Source organism: Lygodium microphyllum, chromosome 2 (genome assembly GCF_053477565.2).
Source record: "Lygodium microphyllum isolate KBCC chromosome 2, Lygodium_microphyllum_v1.1.10, whole genome shotgun sequence".
NCBI lineage: Eukaryota > Viridiplantae > Streptophyta > Polypodiopsida > Schizaeales > Lygodiaceae > Lygodium > Lygodium microphyllum.
The window spans coordinates 174,430,864-174,448,416 of NC_141136.1; the positions used below are offsets into that span (position 1 = coordinate 174,430,864).

The 17,553-nt window shown below is 42.3% G+C and overlaps 1 pseudogene; it reads left to right on the forward strand.

Annotated features, from left to right (window-relative positions):
- Nucleotides 1-12,168: 12,168 nt before the first annotated feature.
- On the forward strand, nucleotides 12,169-13,031 carry LOC148040635 (RNA pseudouridine synthase 7 pseudogene; annotated as a pseudogene).
- The last annotated feature ends 4,522 nt before the right edge of the window (nucleotides 13,032-17,553 follow it).

The window sequence follows — 17,553 nt, forward strand, 5'->3', positions numbered from 1 at the left end:
CTTCTAGAACTACTTTTGATGGACAGTGCAAGAGAGCGACGATGGAATTCCAAAGAGGAGTTGTAAAGCTGCTTCCACATCCGAAAGACTACAATTGTGATGCCTCCTAAGAAAGTTCAAGGCACAGCCATGGGAGGGTCATCTCCGGGCATCCATGTGGACATCTCACCCCAAGCCCAGGTTTTCCTTCCTAATTTTTATTTGATATTGTTGTAATTCAATCATGCAAGGTTAATTGTTAGAAATAGGATATATTTTTGTCCTAGTTGTTCACGATGAAGGAACTAATTAGTCATCAATACTTTTAAATGAAACATGCAAATTAAAGAAGGCATAAACACATTTCTAGCAAATAGCTTATGCATTGAAATGAATTATATGACTAGATTATTATCCATTAAAATAGTATACTTCAGTTAAGCCTCAAAGTATACACTACATCTCGCACTATTAACCCATATCGCAATGAATCATCATGGAAAGTGCAAAGCATGAAATGATTCTTATGATGCATAAACTCTATGAAATTATCGTTGTCAACTGCATAAATTAGCAAGAAAAGGTTGTTTGTTAGCATGAATTTTATTCACAAGATTATAAGAAGATTAGTTGGAATTAACCTAACCTATACTTGACCTCAAATAGATAATTTAGGGTTGAAAAATCAATTTACGCATAGACCACAAGTCATGTAGAAATGATCTCGTAATTATTTTCTAGAGTTAACCAAATTGGCATAAACCTAAAACACCTAAGCCGCGGAGTACTTGTTCAGAATAAGTTAAATTCCAAGAAACACCTATACCTTAAATACTTGCCCACATTCACTGAATATAGGGACAATGAAATGCAATCGTAAAGTGAGCTAGGGTTTGTCTCTAATAATCTTACAAGATGAAACTTGGAAACCCTAGGTCTAACAATGCCAGCCTAGTAACCTGAAATAGATTGTTTCGTGACTCCATTGTCTCATAGTTCGAAGCGACACTTGCGCAACAAGTGCGGAATCATATGATCTTGTGATTGGATCACAAGGGAATGGCCAAGTTCTCGCAATGGCGTTGGCATGCCCTTACACAAGTTATCTTGCAAGAGGATGAATAATCATCCTAATTTAGTAGTCTTTCTTGAGTAAAGATGATTGATTGGAAACTAAGACCAGCCGATAAAATGAAGTAACCAATGAACTTAAGGTTTGACCAAGTTGGGTTAATAGGGTACGCCCTAACCCAAGATATAGGGGATCTTGCCAAGTTGCAAGTCATCCCGGATCGAGTGTCGGACGCATTCGAAAGGAAGGATTCATTCCTTAGTAGTTTGCCAACAAAAACGATCAATGGAAATGTTTGTGCTTGCTACAAATTTTAGAGCAGTGTTTTGCTTTGTTTGATCAATGAATTAAAAGATAAATGGATATCTATACTTCAGGTTGAAGGCCTGAAGGGAGAGGCAGCTTCAGTTACCCCCGACTGCTTGCCTGACCTTAACCAAGGGGGTTGTTGACGGCACCAGGAAAGTGGACCGATCCCGCCGCGAGAGGTCTCTCCGTTGAGCGCTACTTGGAGCAGGAGGAAGCTTGGGTGCCAAGGGAGGCTCTGGCCGTAAATCCCTCACCTTCCGGGCCCTGCACAAGATGCTAACGTGACTCGGGATTGGATCTCAAGGCCCGCATGCTAGTCTAGGGACGGAAACTTGGATTAGTGATCCTTGTGGATTATTGGATAGCCTTTAGGCGGATTGTGGATAAGCCTACGGGATAGACTCTTTGTATTTCAAAGATAAATATGATAACCTATTAACAAGGAACTTGTCTGATATTGTTTTTCTATGTCAAGTGATAAGATTATGTGAAGGAACCAGTGCCTAACAGATTAATTAAAGAAGTTGGTTATTATATGTTCAATTAATGTGTTAGGTAATTAAATAACTAAAACAACCTAAGGAAAGTGCGGAGGATGGGCCATAGGCCCATCCTACGGATGGGTGGTCCTGGTTGACCGAGAAATTTTATGAAATCATGATGGACAACAAGAAGGTCATCAAAGAACACGAACAACAAAAGCGTTGACCTAGAGTTATGATTGAACCCGATTCATGCTATTTTAGGGGAACGGAATGGGACTATGCCTTTTGGCAAAGAGGCTAAGCTTTGCATCCCTCTCATTTCCCATTCTCCTTGAACCAAGTGCAACGTGAATCCACTTCAGACCTGGCATTTCTGTGTAAAGTAGTTCGCTTGGGTTCGACGCTAGTTGCCATTAGGAAATGACCAATAAAGAAAACCCTAATTCAGGTCGATTCTAAGTGGGAACGACCGAAATACTTTCGCTACGTGGCAGACGTGGAAAGCCCTAGATCGCAAACCCCGTAACATTCCATGGGAGTGCCGAGTGGAGCTTTCTAGACATCCTTTCCAATGGACTGCTAAGACGTGTCCTGAAGATACAAGTGGACATGTTACAGTTGGTATCAGAGCAAACCAACAATGGAATTGTTTTATGAAATCTTAATAAAATGAAGTAAAGAAAATGTTGATGTTCCAAACATTTCCTTACTTCCAATGCTATCTTGTAGAATTACGAAGCGTGGAACAAGTTCTTAGTATTTCGAATCATGTTTATGACTGCAATGCATTCTCCGCATTACCAACAAAGGGTTGAGATGATGAACATCTTAGAGAAAATCTATAATCCATCACCTTTGTACATGGAACGAAGATTGACGGGTGCTTCAGGAATCTACTATATAGCCGCCCACTGGTTTGCTTATCTACAAGCCAACCTAAAGAGGATCAAGTGGTTGGAAGACCTGAAAGTCGTGAAGCTGTTCATTTTTGTGGAAGCTCACGTAAACTCAACTTTACATATTCGAGGTCGGAGGGTTGAGATGAACTCATATGTATATGAGGAAGTAACCCGTGTAATCCCCAGCGACAGGATTAACGTGTTGGGCAGCCATGAGAAGAATGGATTCCAAAGGAAAGGATACCCTGAACTTCCAATGACTTACCGATTCCTAAAGATCCATAACCCGAAACCATACTATTATACAGTTCCTGTAGATAAATGTAATACAACGTTGTTCTCCCCAAATTAAATGTAACAATTTGCTTATCATCGCAAGAAATGTTGTATTCCGAAAGGGCTATGCCCATATAAATACAAATAAGACTTCTTTTTATCAATGTCTGATTGTGCATGAGAATTGACAAAAAGTTAAGTAGCTACATTTCTTACGTAATAGCAGAATTGAAGATGTAATCAATAACGATTATCATAAAATAACGTTAAGAAACCTTTATCCAGGTACAACCCCAGGTACAGGTTCCTAGTTTGCCTCCTACATCAAGTACTGCTGTAATCCAAGAGAAGAAGTTTCTTCTCAAGCAGATCAAGCCGCCCGAGTTTGACGGGAGACGTTGGTCCGTTCAATCTGATGCTGAAGTTTGGATTGAATTCATGGAGGATTACTTCGAAGCAGCCGGTACTGCACCTACCAATTAGGCTATGCTCGCTAAGCTAAAGCTCACCGGTGAAGCCAGGCTTTGGTGGAAGCAATGCTGTAGGGATCAAGGGATCACGGAGGGATTCATTACCTAGGAGAAGCTTAAGAAAGCTGTGCAAGGAAGATATTTACCACCTACATATCACACGCAAAAAATGAATGAGTTCTACGAGTTAAAACAGCTGGGACTCACTCTTGACGCATACTACTCTAAATTCATCTCACTTTTAAAGTATGCACCACAAATGGACATGACACAGTAGGTGTCTAAATTTTGTGCGGGTTTAAATCCACCAGTAAATACCTATCTCGAATCTATGCGTCCATCAGATCTTCAGGACGCACTCATTCGAGTAGCACCTATAATTCAGGAGGTACAGTCTAGACCAAGGGGTAACAAAACTTGGTCTTATAATGACCTGAACAGAGGAGCATTCAGACCTCAGATAAAGAGAATTCAAGGTCATAATCAGAGACAAAGAAAGAAAGCAAGGACTAACAACGTCAACAACTTTGTTCCTACTCAAAGTAATGGCCGTAACCTCCATTGTTTCCACTGCAACGAGCCCGGCCATTTTAAGAGGCAATGTCCCAAGCTTGGTGGAGGACATCGCCAAGCACCTTTCGAAGGAACAAGTCGTGGTCAGGGAGCCGCTACCCGAGGAAGAGAAAGAACTGCCTGCATTGCCCATAGGCAAATATGCGAAGAAGAAGAGGAAGAAGATCCGACCATGGAAGCAGAGTTTGAAAGGGCGACAATCCATGCCGCTCTAGACAAGAAAGGGCCATGAGTGTCTACTCGGAATGGATTGGCTTAAGCCTAATGATGCCCAAATTCATTGTGGGAAGGGCCAAGTTTCCTTTCGGAACTCTGAAAGGGAATTAGTCACAACTCAAGGTGAGGCTGGAGTGCCAAAAATCCAATTGGCCAAAGCATCTCGGATTATAAAAGGAGTCAGAAAAGGATTACATGTCTACTTAATTAAGCTCAACAAGTTAGATCAGAAGCAAGGGTCTAGTGAAGGACCTTCTTGGCTAAAGGAATACGCGGATGTATTTCCTGAAGAGTTGACAGAACTCCCGCCTCAAAGAGAAGTGAATCATGAGATTAAGCTAGTACCAAGAGCTACTCCAATTGCAAAGAGACCTTATAGAATGTCCATACTAGAAGCAATTGAGTTGAAGGAACAACTCAAGCAATTGCTAGATCAAGGCTACATCCATCCTAGCAGTTCACCTTGGGTAGCTCCAGTACTGTTCCAGAAAAGGAAAGATGGGACACTTCAACTATGTATTGATTATTGGGGATTGAATCAATCAACGGTCAAGAACAAGTACCGTATTCCTAGAATAGATGAGCTTCTTGATCGTCTTCAGGGTGCAAAGATCTTCTCCAAGATTGATCTCAGGTTAGGTTACTATCAGATAAGGATCAAGGAAGAAGATATCCCCAAGACTGCCTTCAATATAAGATATGGGCACTTTGAATTCCTAGTAATGTCATTCGGGCTTACGAATGCACCTGCCTTTTTCAACTGGTTAATGTAGGATATCTTTAGGCCATATCTTGATGATTTCGTACTTGTCTTCTTCGACGACACTTTAGTCTATTCTAAACAGGAAGAAGATCATGAACCCCAACTTTGGATTGTCCTTGAGACAATGAGGTCACATAAGCTGTATGCTAAGATGAAGAAGTGTGCATTCTTCAAACACCAGGTTGAATATCTGGGATTCGTAGTATCAGTAGAAGGAATTTCAGTGGACCCAGCCAAGGTCAGAGATGTGCTAGAATGGCCCATACCAACATCTGTCAAAGAAATACGCAGCTTTCTTGGATTAACAGGATGGTATAGTGTCTTCATAAAAAACTATGCTTTGATTGCAGCACCTCTAACAGACTTACTAAAGACGCAAGCAGCCATTGTGTGGTCAACTCCCGAACAAAATAGCTTCGACAGATTGAAGCAAAGTTTGGTATCAACACCTATTCTAAAACTTCCAGACCTCAATAAAGGGTTCGAGGTAGTAACTGATGCTAGCATTCTTGCCTTGGGGTGTGCACTCATGCAGGAAAGTCATCTAGTAGCATACTCTTCAAGGAAATTGAAGAGTCATGAAAAGAATTATGCTACGCATGATCTGGAATTGCTAGCTATCATCCATGCTCTAAAGCTTTGGAGACACTACTTGTTGGGTAACAAGTTTACTCTAGTAACTGACCATAAGAGTCTCAAATGGATCTTTACCCAGAATGAGCTCAACATGAGGCAACATCGGTGGATTGAAGTGTTGGAGGAGTATGACTTTGAAATCAAGTACTGACCAGGGAAAGAAAATGTAGTTGCCGATGCACTTAGTCACAATGCATTCCTTAATTCCCTAATCTTGCAGAATCCATCAACAGCCAGATCTCTAACTACAAAAGTATCTATGCCAAACAATCCAATACTTGAGTTAGCTAGAGAGGATGCATGCCATGATCCAGCCTACCAAACAATGCTGAGGGAGATCTCTATCAAAGATCAAAACCAAAAGCTGCAGGCTAAGTATCATGAATTTTCTATCAATAGTGGACTTGTCTATTATAGAACAAGGCTGTGTATACCAGCAAGCCAGTCACTTAAGCAGAAGATATTGTGGCAAGCTCATGATTCCCCTTTCACAAGACATCCTGGCTATGCCAAAACTCTTAATGCAGTTAGGAAGAGCTACCATTGGGAGAGGCTCAAAGGTGATGTTCTCAAATATGTCACCGAGTGTTTGTCTTGTCAACGTATCAAAGCCAAACATGTCAAGATGGGAGGGAAACTGCAACCTCTTGACATTCCCCAAATGAAATGGGAATTCATCAGTATGGATTTTGTTGTAGGCCTACCCCAAGTCCAAGGAGGATACAACTCCATCATGGTTGTGGTTGACATGCTTACTAAGGTTGCACACCTTATTCCAATTAAGACAAACTATAAAGCCTCAGACATTGCAAGATTGTTTATCAAGGAGATATTCAAGCTACATGGTTTACCCAGAAGGATCATTAGTGATCGTGATTCTCTCTTCACGTCACACTTACGGAGAGCTATCTTTGAAGCTATTGGGACTCAACTTTGCTTTAGCACCGCTGTCGTATTGCTCCGCATTTGAGGTGTGAAATCCACCCAAAAGTTGTGTGTGTGATTTGATACTTTGTACATACTTAGTCGTTATGTTTGCTCTTTCATTCTATGCGGAAAATATAGTGAAGAGGGTTTGGAGCAAGAGGAATTAATCAACAATGCTCTGGTTGACATGTATGCTAAATGTGACGTAGAAGAATAGGGAGTTTTTGGTAGATAGGTAACTCGAGATGCAATCTCATGGGCTACACTTATTTCAAGATATGCCGATTATGGGCTTTGTGAGGAAGTACTAAACTATTTCCAAGAGATGCAAATCGAAGTACATTGGTGGATATACATGCCAAATGTGGGAGCTTGCTTGATGTTCAGCACATGCTTGACTACATGCCACAACGCAATGAGTATTTTTGGAGTTCCCTTATCCTTGGCTATGTTGACAAGGGAATTCAGCTATTTGAATCCATGACTGAGGTGTATGGCACTATTCCTACTGTGAAGCACTATGTTGCTATGGTGGACTTACTAGGATTTTGGCTTGGCAAGTTGCAGCTCTGATCTAAACTTTTAGGCTCAAGATCTTGGCCAGCTGCAATTCACTCAGCAGGCTCTCTCCCAGATGCGAGGTGTGGTGTAACAAGGATTGGCAGCATTTGAAAGTGAGAATCACATGTTCACAGATGTTTGTAGGCATTGCTGCTCTTCTCGTGGGAACAACATTAAGCCTACTCCTTTCCATTTGTGTGTGCATGACAGAGTTACAACTGGTTTTAGGGGACCTTCGCCCTGGCAAAAGAGTTGAAGCTGCTGCGTGATTGATTTCAAGAGTTTTTGCAGGGATTAGATCGGCAAACCTTTTCTAGATGTTTTACAATACACTACATGTAGAGTATTTTGAGCACCCTATTTGGAGGTGTGAAACCTATAGTGCTAAAAAGTTAACGCATACGTTGCATTGCAGAAAAAACTGTTCCTGGTTAATACTCTTTATATAGAGTATGCTGCGAAAAGGGCCGCTTTACTAGGATCGACTATGGCGAAAGGAACAGAGGATTAAGGAAAAAAAAAAAGCAACGGCATCTAGACCAACGGGGGGATAGTGTGGGAGGATTGTTTTCTGGAGGGAGAGGCTTGCTGCATTTGGGCTGCACAGCGCTTGTGAAAGAGGAATTGCAGGGAGGAAGAACCAATAGGGAATACGAGGAGAACAGGGGAGGAAAGATACGAATGGGAATCAGATGATGAAGGGAACGATGAAGAGAAGCTGACACTGAAGAATGTAACAAAAGAAAAGGATTGAGTCGTCGAAAGCCGATGACTGAAACATTGACAAACATGCTGAAGGAGCCGACTTGTAGTAATAATGGAAAGGGGAATCAAGCAGAGAGGAGGGAAGAGGATTGAAACCAGAAAACGACTGGGAGAACGAAAAGGACGCGAATTCAACGGAGATGGGGGAAATTTTTTTCTCTGTCGACGAGGAGGAAAGCACTGGGTTCCGGCTTGATGAGCCATGGCTATCTTGTTGAAGGATCAGGCCAACAGAGTGGCTATCTTGTTGAAGGATAGGGCCAATAGAGGGCAACAAGGAGGTCGCTGGCGAAGCTTCACAAGAGCTACGTAGGGCGAACAGAAGATGACGATCGAATAATTGGTGATGTTGTTGCTAATTAAGAAGCCAAAGTTGATGACAGAAGCGGTGTGAGGACTGAAGCTGCTGCAACGACGGACACCATGGAGCTTTCCCTGACTAGCTGAAGCTATTGCAACAATGTCATCAAATTGAAGAGTTCGTGAACTGCGAAAGGCCCTGCTGGTCTAAGCTTGTGCACTTACAGAGAGAGAGAGATAGAATTGGCATCTTCTTCACTGCGTATGAAGCTTCCACTGGTTGCTTTTGTGGAGTTGAATGAAGCTTTCTCGCACTAAAGCAGAATTGCCAATTTGGGATCGCTCTCCTCCACACTCAGGATAATTGTGCTCTTTCCCCCCCCCATACAATTTTTGACAGAGAACTGGAGTCGCAGAAGACAGAGAACCAGCACAAATTTCTACACCTCTTTCTGGAATCCGAAGACACAAAATTTTTCTCTTGTGAATGACATCATGACAAGAGAAAATGAGAGATTTTGATTGATGATTATTGCTCAAAAATAGTCCAGACTTTCTATCAAGTGCTCTCTGTATCTTCTCTTTAAGCTCATCAAGAGTGCCATTGAAGAATTAATATAAAAAACAGCACTTTGAGACTTCAGTTCTTGTATAAACAGAGGCCACTGATCTTAGTCACATTAAAAGACGATTCTTAAGAGGATCTGAATGTATTGTAACAAACAATGCTGCAACATGGACATTACATTTATCTGAACATGTCTGCAAGGTCTGAGGATGTTCACAGCACCACATGAAGTCCTAATACTCTCCACCAGCAAACAGAAATGTTCTATCATGCTGCTTGCTCATTAAAATGTTTACCAAATCTCTGAAGAATGTGCTGTAGTTAATCAGACTTTGTTCTAGTTTAAAAAAAATAAATTTGAAAAGAGTTCTACCAAAGGAGACTGTAGAAAAAGTTGAGGGCATATCAAAGGGACGTGAAGGACTTCAGTTTTTGAGCAGCCAATTTATAAATCAAATTTGTTTCCCTTATGAAGCTGAAGCTGTTGAAGTTGAATAGGGTTGTAAATGTCACGCTTGATTAATCTTTTATCCTGAAATTTATCAAGGACTTCTGAAGTTGCGACATTGCTTTCGAAACCCTTCGACACCGCTTATCATCCCCAAATGGATGGCCAAACAGAGCAAGTAAATCAAGTCATCGAGGATATGCTTAGGGCATATTGCTATCGTGAGCCGAAGAGGTGGATTCAATACTTGCCTTTGGTTGAATTTGCCTACAATGCTTCTTACCAACAAAGCATTCAGATGACTCCTTTCCAAGCATTATATGGTCATGACTATCGAAGTCCCCTAGACTTCTCAGATCCAACCTTACGGGTTAAAGCTTCAAGGCAAATGTTGGATGAGATGGATAACAAAATAAAGTCAATAAGACAGGACATCCAAGCTACAAAGGATAGATAGAAGGCATACGCAAATTTGAAGCGTCAAAATAGAATCTTCGAAGAAGGAGACATGGTCTTCATTCGCATATGTCCAAAGAAGAGTTCCCTATCCTTAGGAGATTGCAAGAAGCTAAGTCCAAGGTACTATGGACCGTACAAGATCCTCAAATGCCTAGGACCTAATGCTTATAGATTGCAACTCCCTGAGAATATAAAGATTCACAATGTATTCCACATCAGCTTATTGAAAAAGTATGTACCTAATCCTAACCATGTACTTGACGATCAACAAGTTGTAATGCCTAGCCAAGGAGTCCTTGAACTAAGGCCTGACAGGATCTTAGATGTTAGGGAGAGACAATTAAGATCCAAAACCCTGAGAGAATGCCTCATCTAGTGGAGAGATTATCCCGAAGAGGATGCCACTTGGGTAGATGAAGGCTCTCTCAACCATCAATATCCCCAGTTTATCTCGAGATGAGGACATCTCGATTTCTCCAAGGGGAGAGAATGTAACATCCCAAATTAAACCCATTTTAGAAAGAATAAGGGGATTTTTTTAAAAAAATTATTCCCTCCTCCCCCAGCCGACGTCGTGCTGGAGGGGAAGGAGGAAGGCCACGAAATGTAGCACACTGGCGCCCATGTAGGTGTTGAGGCCATGCGTGCTAATGTGTAAGAGATGGAGGATCCCCTTCCCCTCCTATTTAAACCAAGCTGTGAGGAAGACGATGGGGGTGACTAAGGGTCGCCATTCTGAAACTGTGAGGGAGAGAGAGAAGGCCTTTTAAGTTGGAGGACCCCGTGGAGCTGCTGCCGCTTGAAGGAAGACGAAGGGAGGCTGCCGCTCTGACACGGACGTGAGCTGTCGCCAACCGCCGAGACATCGCCGCCAACGAACGGCCTTATCCCCCCCCGTAACCTTCTAGAAGCATAGAAGCTTCCAAAAGGGGGGGGCTTCTTAGCTCCCTTTCCCCTGGTTTTAAAACCCCTCAAAACGCCCCCCCCCCCTGTTTCTAAACCCTTAAGCCCCTTTACTGTGGATATTGGAATCAACCCGCCGTGTTAATCCCTTAAATCCCTATCCCTTGGCTTTGGAACCACCCCTTTTTCCCCCATGTTTAAACCTTCTCTATCCCCCTTCCTTTGTGGCATATTGAAACCACTTTCCTCAAAATTGCCCTAAGGGTCCTTAGACCCTTACTTAGAACCTTTACGGTTATTATTTTCCCTTGGAGTTTCCCCCTAGAGTTTTCCCCCATAAAAAGTTACTCCAAATAACCTTTCCTTTTCCCCCCATGTTTTGTTAAAAATCCCCCTTAGGCCATGCAAAAATAACCCTTGGAGCTCTCCCATGCCTTGTTTCTTTTCCATATCTTTCTATTCCCTGTTTGTGTGAGTTTATAAAGGCCATTAAGCCTTCCCCATGGCTTCAATGGGTCTTGGTCATGAGAAATTTTGAAGCACCCCCTTTCAAAATCCCTACTTCAAGGAGGGAGCCTTCTAAAAATACTTTCGACAGATGGTGCAAGGGAGCGACGGTGGAATTCCAAAGAGGAGTTGTAAAGCTGCTTCCACATCCGAAAGACTACAATTGCAATGCCTCCTAAGAAAGTCCAAGGCGCAGCCGCGGGAGGGTCATCTCCGGGAATCCACGTGGACATCTCACCCCAAGCCCAGGTTTTCCTTCCTAATTTTTATTTGATATTGTTGTAATTCAATCATGCAAGGTTAATTGTTAGAAATAGGATATATTTTTGTCCTAGTTGTTCACGACGAAGAAACTTAGTCCTCAATACTTTTAAATGAAACATGCAAATTAAAGAAGGCATAAATGCATTTCTATCAAATAGCTTATGCATTGAAATGAATCATACGACTAGATTATTATCCATTAAAATAGTATACTTTGGTTAAGCCTAGAAGTATACACTGCACCTCGCACTATTAACCCATATCGCAATGAATCATCATGGAAACTGCAAAGCATGAAATGATTCTTACGATGCATAAACTCTATGAAATTATCGTTGTCAATTGCATAAATTAGCAAGAAAAAGGTTGCTTGTTAGCATGAATTTTACTCACAAGATTATAAGAAGATTAGTTGGAATTAACCTAACCTATACCTGACCTCAAATCGATAATTTAGGGTTGAGAAATCAATTTACGCATAGACCACAAGTCATGTAGAAATGATCCCATAATTATTTTCTAGAGTGAACCAAATTGGCATAAACCTAAAACACCTAAGCCGCAGAGTACTCGTTTGGAATAAGTTAAATTCCAAGAAACGCTATCGTGTTGCTGCGCATCCGAGTCGTGAACACCTCCATTTTTGTTGTGCATCTGTGTTATCTTATTGCGCGTGTTTCAATAAAAATATGCAAAACTGATGCCAAAGAATATTATTAAGCTGTCAATTTCAATGATGAATTCTAAGTAAAGCGCTGGACAAACTTCAAATCCCCAAAACAAACAAGATGTGTTTTGGTGATGGAGACCCGCAAAAACATGGGAACATCGAAGTTGATATTGAAGATGGAGATGATGGTGAAATTGTGTAGTTTGTCTAAGGATTTTTGGAACTTAAGCAAATCTTACATCCCCAAATGACCATGACATGAATGATGAGAATTACGTGTATCACCTTGCTAATAGGAATAACTGAATTTGTTGGGCTTTTTGCCTATTCTGGGAAAAAGGAGGGGGATATTTTTGAAAAAGGAAGAATGGCGGGCTGTGTGGCGAAAGGAGAGGGAGCAATGCTAAAGGGGAAGAAGAGAGCTCTAAATCGGGAGACTCCGATCGCTTGGGGGACTTCATCTTCCACAATGGCAAGCGGTTTGAAGGCCATACTACTTTGAGTTTATAGCTCATGTGAAACAGAGATGGGATATGAAGACCATTGTTGATCTTTTTGCAAACGAGTTTAGGCAGAGACCCCGTCAGTACTATGCATGAGCCACCTGTGACTGCTGGCTCAGTGGACATTCTAGAGTTGGGATCAGATGTGGTGACTGTCTGCAAACCGCCTTCTGTCCCTGTTCATGCTTGTGGACAATATCGGAAGAACACCGTCCTTGGAATTTTACAGGTGGAGCATCAGCTTGGACTTCTTTATCCAATCCATCGCCTTGATCGCCTGGTGTCTGGTCTGCTTATTCTTGCAAGGAATGCTCACACAGCCGATCGCTTTCGCCAAGAGATAGAATCTGGGACAGTGAAGAAAGTCTATGTTGCAAAGGTGCAGGGTGTCTTTACAGATAAAGAGGTAGAAGTGATTGTGCCTGTGATCTATGATGCTAAAGAGGGAAGAAGCACAATTGAGGAGCGAGAAATTTAGTTAGAGAAAAATGGGACGAGAGGACCAAAGGGGCAGACTTATCAGAGAAGGGAGGAGGATATGGGTGCCGTTTGTGAGGTACACACGGCCCATACACTGCTGAGCCCAAGGCAATCGCACCACGCCTTCATACGTTGCCTTCACTGACACTGAGCGCCTCATCGGTGATGCTGCCAAGAACCAGGTCGCCATGAACCCCACCAACACTGTCTTCGATGCCAAGCGTCTAATTGGCAGACGGTACACTGACGCTTCCGTCTAGAGCGACATCAAATTGTGGCCTTTCAAGGTCTTTGCTGGCCCTGGCGATAAGCCTATGATCTCTGTGCAGTACAAGGGTGAGGTCAAGGAATTCGCCGCAGAAGAGATCTCATCTATGGTGCTGACAAAGATGAAAGAAATTGCAGAGGCTTACCTGGGAAGCACCGTCAAAAATGCTGTCGTTACAGTGCCTGCCTACTTCAATGACTCATAGAGGCAAGCTACAAAGGACGCTGAAGTCATCTCTGGTCTGAATGTCATGCGGATCATTAACGAGCCTACTGCTGCTGCCATTGCCTACGGTCTTGATAAAAAGGCTACCAGTGTTGGGGAGAAGAATGTTCTCATTTTTTATTTTCAGGAAGGTGAAACACTTAAGGAATCATTAGCTTGTTTCAATGAAGATGAGCAAATTCACCACCTACTAGTGGAAACTACTCTCATGCTTTTGCAAGTTGGTTGATACTATATAGTGCAGTGGCACTTAATCAACTATAAAGTGCTTCTGCATCTCTAAGAGGGCCCGTATACTGAAATAGGTGTATCTACCTATGGTACAGGGTCAGCTTAAGCTGGCTTTAATCATCATCCTCTCAGTTTTTGCCATTATCCTAGTTACAGCACTGGGTACAGGAATCAGATTTTACTTCTAGGATCTTACTTGTATGTCAATCTGGACTACGGAACTTCAGCCTTCATTAATACTCCTAGCTCTTATAATGGTTATGGATATGGTTCTAGATGCATTCTTTGCAAAGATCTCTTCACAAACAGGAAACTGAATATGTTCAGATTTTTCTGAACATGAGCTTCATATAACTCATTTTGACAAGAAATATAGTGTATTTTGGCATCAACAATTCAATTTTCTTCTTATTAGTCTCTTCCATTGCTGTACCTTGAACCCCGTGTTCTGCAGCTCTTGCACGATCTCTTCGACATTTCTGGTGAACCCGACGTGAAAGTGCTGCGTCATCAGCAAGATGGGAGACTCGCAAGAAGAGATGACAGATGATAATGTTATGAAGAACCTGTTTCAGTCATTTACCATGTATATGCAGCAGCAAGTTCATGCAAAACGAGACAGTGATGCTATGGATGCCTTGAAAGCTGTCCAACAGGAGATGAAGCAGTTTAATGGCCAGCAAGTGTCAACTTACCTGCATTTGTATGAAGAAAAGATGAAGTTTTTTGGGGTTTCTCAAGATGTTTGGAGCCGCTACTTCTTGCGGATCGTGGTGCGCGCTCTTGAAGGTCGAATTGCAGAAATTCAAGAGGCACATGCAGGTTGGGCTGAATTTAAAAAGGCATTAAAAGATGAATATTTCCTGGAGGATACAGGTCTTATGAATCGCAGGAATTTTTTAGCATGGGTTTCTATGCCTAATAAGGGACTTTCTGTTACCGCTCTTTTGCGAGAGTTTGAAAGTCGTTATGATCAGTTGGATGGGACTGAACAGCAAGCTTTGGAGATGCAGAAAGTGGAGTTATTTTTGGAAGCTGCAGATGCTGATTTACAGGAAAAGTTGGATGATCTTTTGGAAGATCAAGCTACTGATTCAGGTTTAAAGACTGAGTGGAGACATGTCATTGATGCTGTGAATGCTCTTGTCAAGAAGCAGCGAAGGAGAGTCAGATTGCATCGAAACATAGGATCAGTTCCTGAAAAATCCTTGGAGACTTCTTCTTCTACCCCTGCTACTTCTTTGCCTAAGCCTACTCTTCCTGCTGTGAATCCACCAGTACCTGCTGCTCCAGTGCCCTTATCTGTAGATGATGTTATTAAAGGCTTGGCGGATTTGACGATTGAAGCAGTCAAAGCTGAAGTTGGTAAGTTAAAGGAGCAACTTATGTCAGTACCTGCTGTAGCACCTGCTCCAGTGACTGCTTTTCCAGCTGGTCAAAGGAAAGGGCGACGATGTATTTGGTGTGATAGTACAGAGCACCAACACTGCAGAGATTGTGATGCTTTTCAGGAAGCACGTAAGAAGAATGTAGTGTTCTGGGGACAAGATGGGAAGATATGGCTGACAGAGACTGGCGCTCCTCTTGACACGAACTTTGGAAAGGGAGGTATGAAGAAGCTTGTTGATGATATGGCTGCGCGATCAGCTTATGTGAGTGTTAGAGGAGATGCTTCAGCTTTTGGAGTCCAGCTTGAGCAGAAATCTGATGGAGACTCTGCCTTATGGTCTTCTGCCTTGGAGATAGCGAGAAGAGGGAAAGTTCAAACTTCTACTATGACTTGTGTGGGCTCTAGCATCCGAGGAGAAACAGGATGGGATTCTCCTGTTGACAGGTATTCTATTTTTGCTTATATGGCTAAAATGCAGGGTTTAGATGTCATGGTTGAAGAAAAGAGAAGAAGAGATGAGGAGGGTCCTAGCTCCTCCAAAAAGACTAGAGGGGGTGACTTTGTTTCACCACCTGTTACAGCTCCACCTATGTCAAATTCTCCAACTCAAACAGGTTCTGATCAACCAATGGGAGACAAGCAGAAAGAAAAGAGGCAACCAAGAAAAGAGCCAGGATTTAAGCTCTTGTCAGACCTTGATATGCAAACGGATATGAGTAAGATTTTTCATGAAAGAATTTTGAATAGTGAAGTCACTTTTACTGTTGGAGAGGCTCTTGGGATTGCTAGAAGAGAAATACAGGATCAGATGCAGGATCTTTTGCGGAGGAAACGGCATGCGATGGAAGGACCTGCTTTACAGGGATTGTGGCATGGAGCTCTTGGGAAAGAGCATGATGATGCAGTGATGGTTGAGAATGCTTCTGTTAATCCGCAATTGGAGAAAATAGTGCAGCCTATGCAGTATGAAGATGATGAGACCCCTATTCTCATTCCTCGCAGCCATTTTTCACGAAGTCATTGGGCTAGAGCAACTACTGAGACTGTGGTAAGGATTGGAGAGAAACAAATTCCCTTGATCGCTTTAGTTGATCATGGTTCTGAAATTAATCTTATTGCTCGAGGTGTTTATGAGAGTGGCAAGTGGCCTATGGATGCAGAGCATGGTTGGCGCATGAGAGCCGCCAATAATACTTCTGGTGATATGTATGCTGCTTGTCCGAGTATTAGAATTTCTATTGGTAATGTTGAAGAGGATTATCATTGCTTTGTTCAGGATTCATGCTCTTATCCGATTATTCTTGGACAGCCTTTCATTACAGAAGCAAGAATGGAAACAAAAGTGATGGATGACGGATCAGCTTATGCGCGGATACGCAGTAAAGATGGTATGCGAGCTGTTCAGTTTATGACTGTTGGGGTAAATCATCCGAGAAACAGGGACTCCTTGCGTGAGGCACCACTACCTACGAAGGAGTTGGATTTTCATTAGGTACCGCTGTCTTGCGAGACGCCAGTGGTACGGAGCGGAGAAAAGAGGAGATCTCGCCTCCTGGCAGCCAGTCTTTCTCCAATAACTTTGTTGGGTTTACTTCAGATAGTTCAGTGAGTTATCAGAAAATTTCAGATTTGCCTAGAGCTGCCAGGCAGTACATTGGTCGTAAGGAGAAAGAGTTGAAGAATGCAGGTATTTTGCAAGCAGAAGAGCATGTGGATGGATTGTATGAAGGGATGTCTTATGCAGATACATTGTTTGAGATGAGAGCAATGCTGAAAACTGATGAATGCAAGGGTTCAAAGATTATACCTGTGCAAACCTTGGATATGTTTCAGGAAATTTCTGGTTTTATGCTGCAAACAGAGTTAGAGGCTGAGAAAACTCAGCAAACTGAATTTATGGCTGATCTTGATCAGCTAACAGAATTGCAGAGGGCTGAATCCATTCAGCCAACAGAGTTGAATGCAGAAAAATTTCTGCATACAGAGTTTCAGGATGCGTCTATGCAGTCCATAGAACCGAGGGCTGAATTCATTCAGCCAACAGAGTTGAATGCAGAAAAATTTCTGCATACAGAGTTTCAGGCTGCACCCATGCAGTCCATAGAGCTAAAGGCTGAAATTTTTCAGCCAACAGAGTTGAAAGATGCTGAAAATTTGCAGAAATTGCAGCAAAGAAAAGAGTGCTTGAATGATGCCAAGGTTGACACAAAATATAAAACAGTTGATAAGAAGGTTAAGCCGGTTGCAGGCCCGCTTCCTTCTGATAGTGATGAACAGATTGAAAAAGCTATGAAGCAGCCTATGTTGAGGGATACTGCAAATATTGGACATAAGTTTACAGCTGAAACTCTTGCAGAATTGAAGATTGGAAATGATGATTTTTTGCTTCCAGTGGAAAAAGAATGT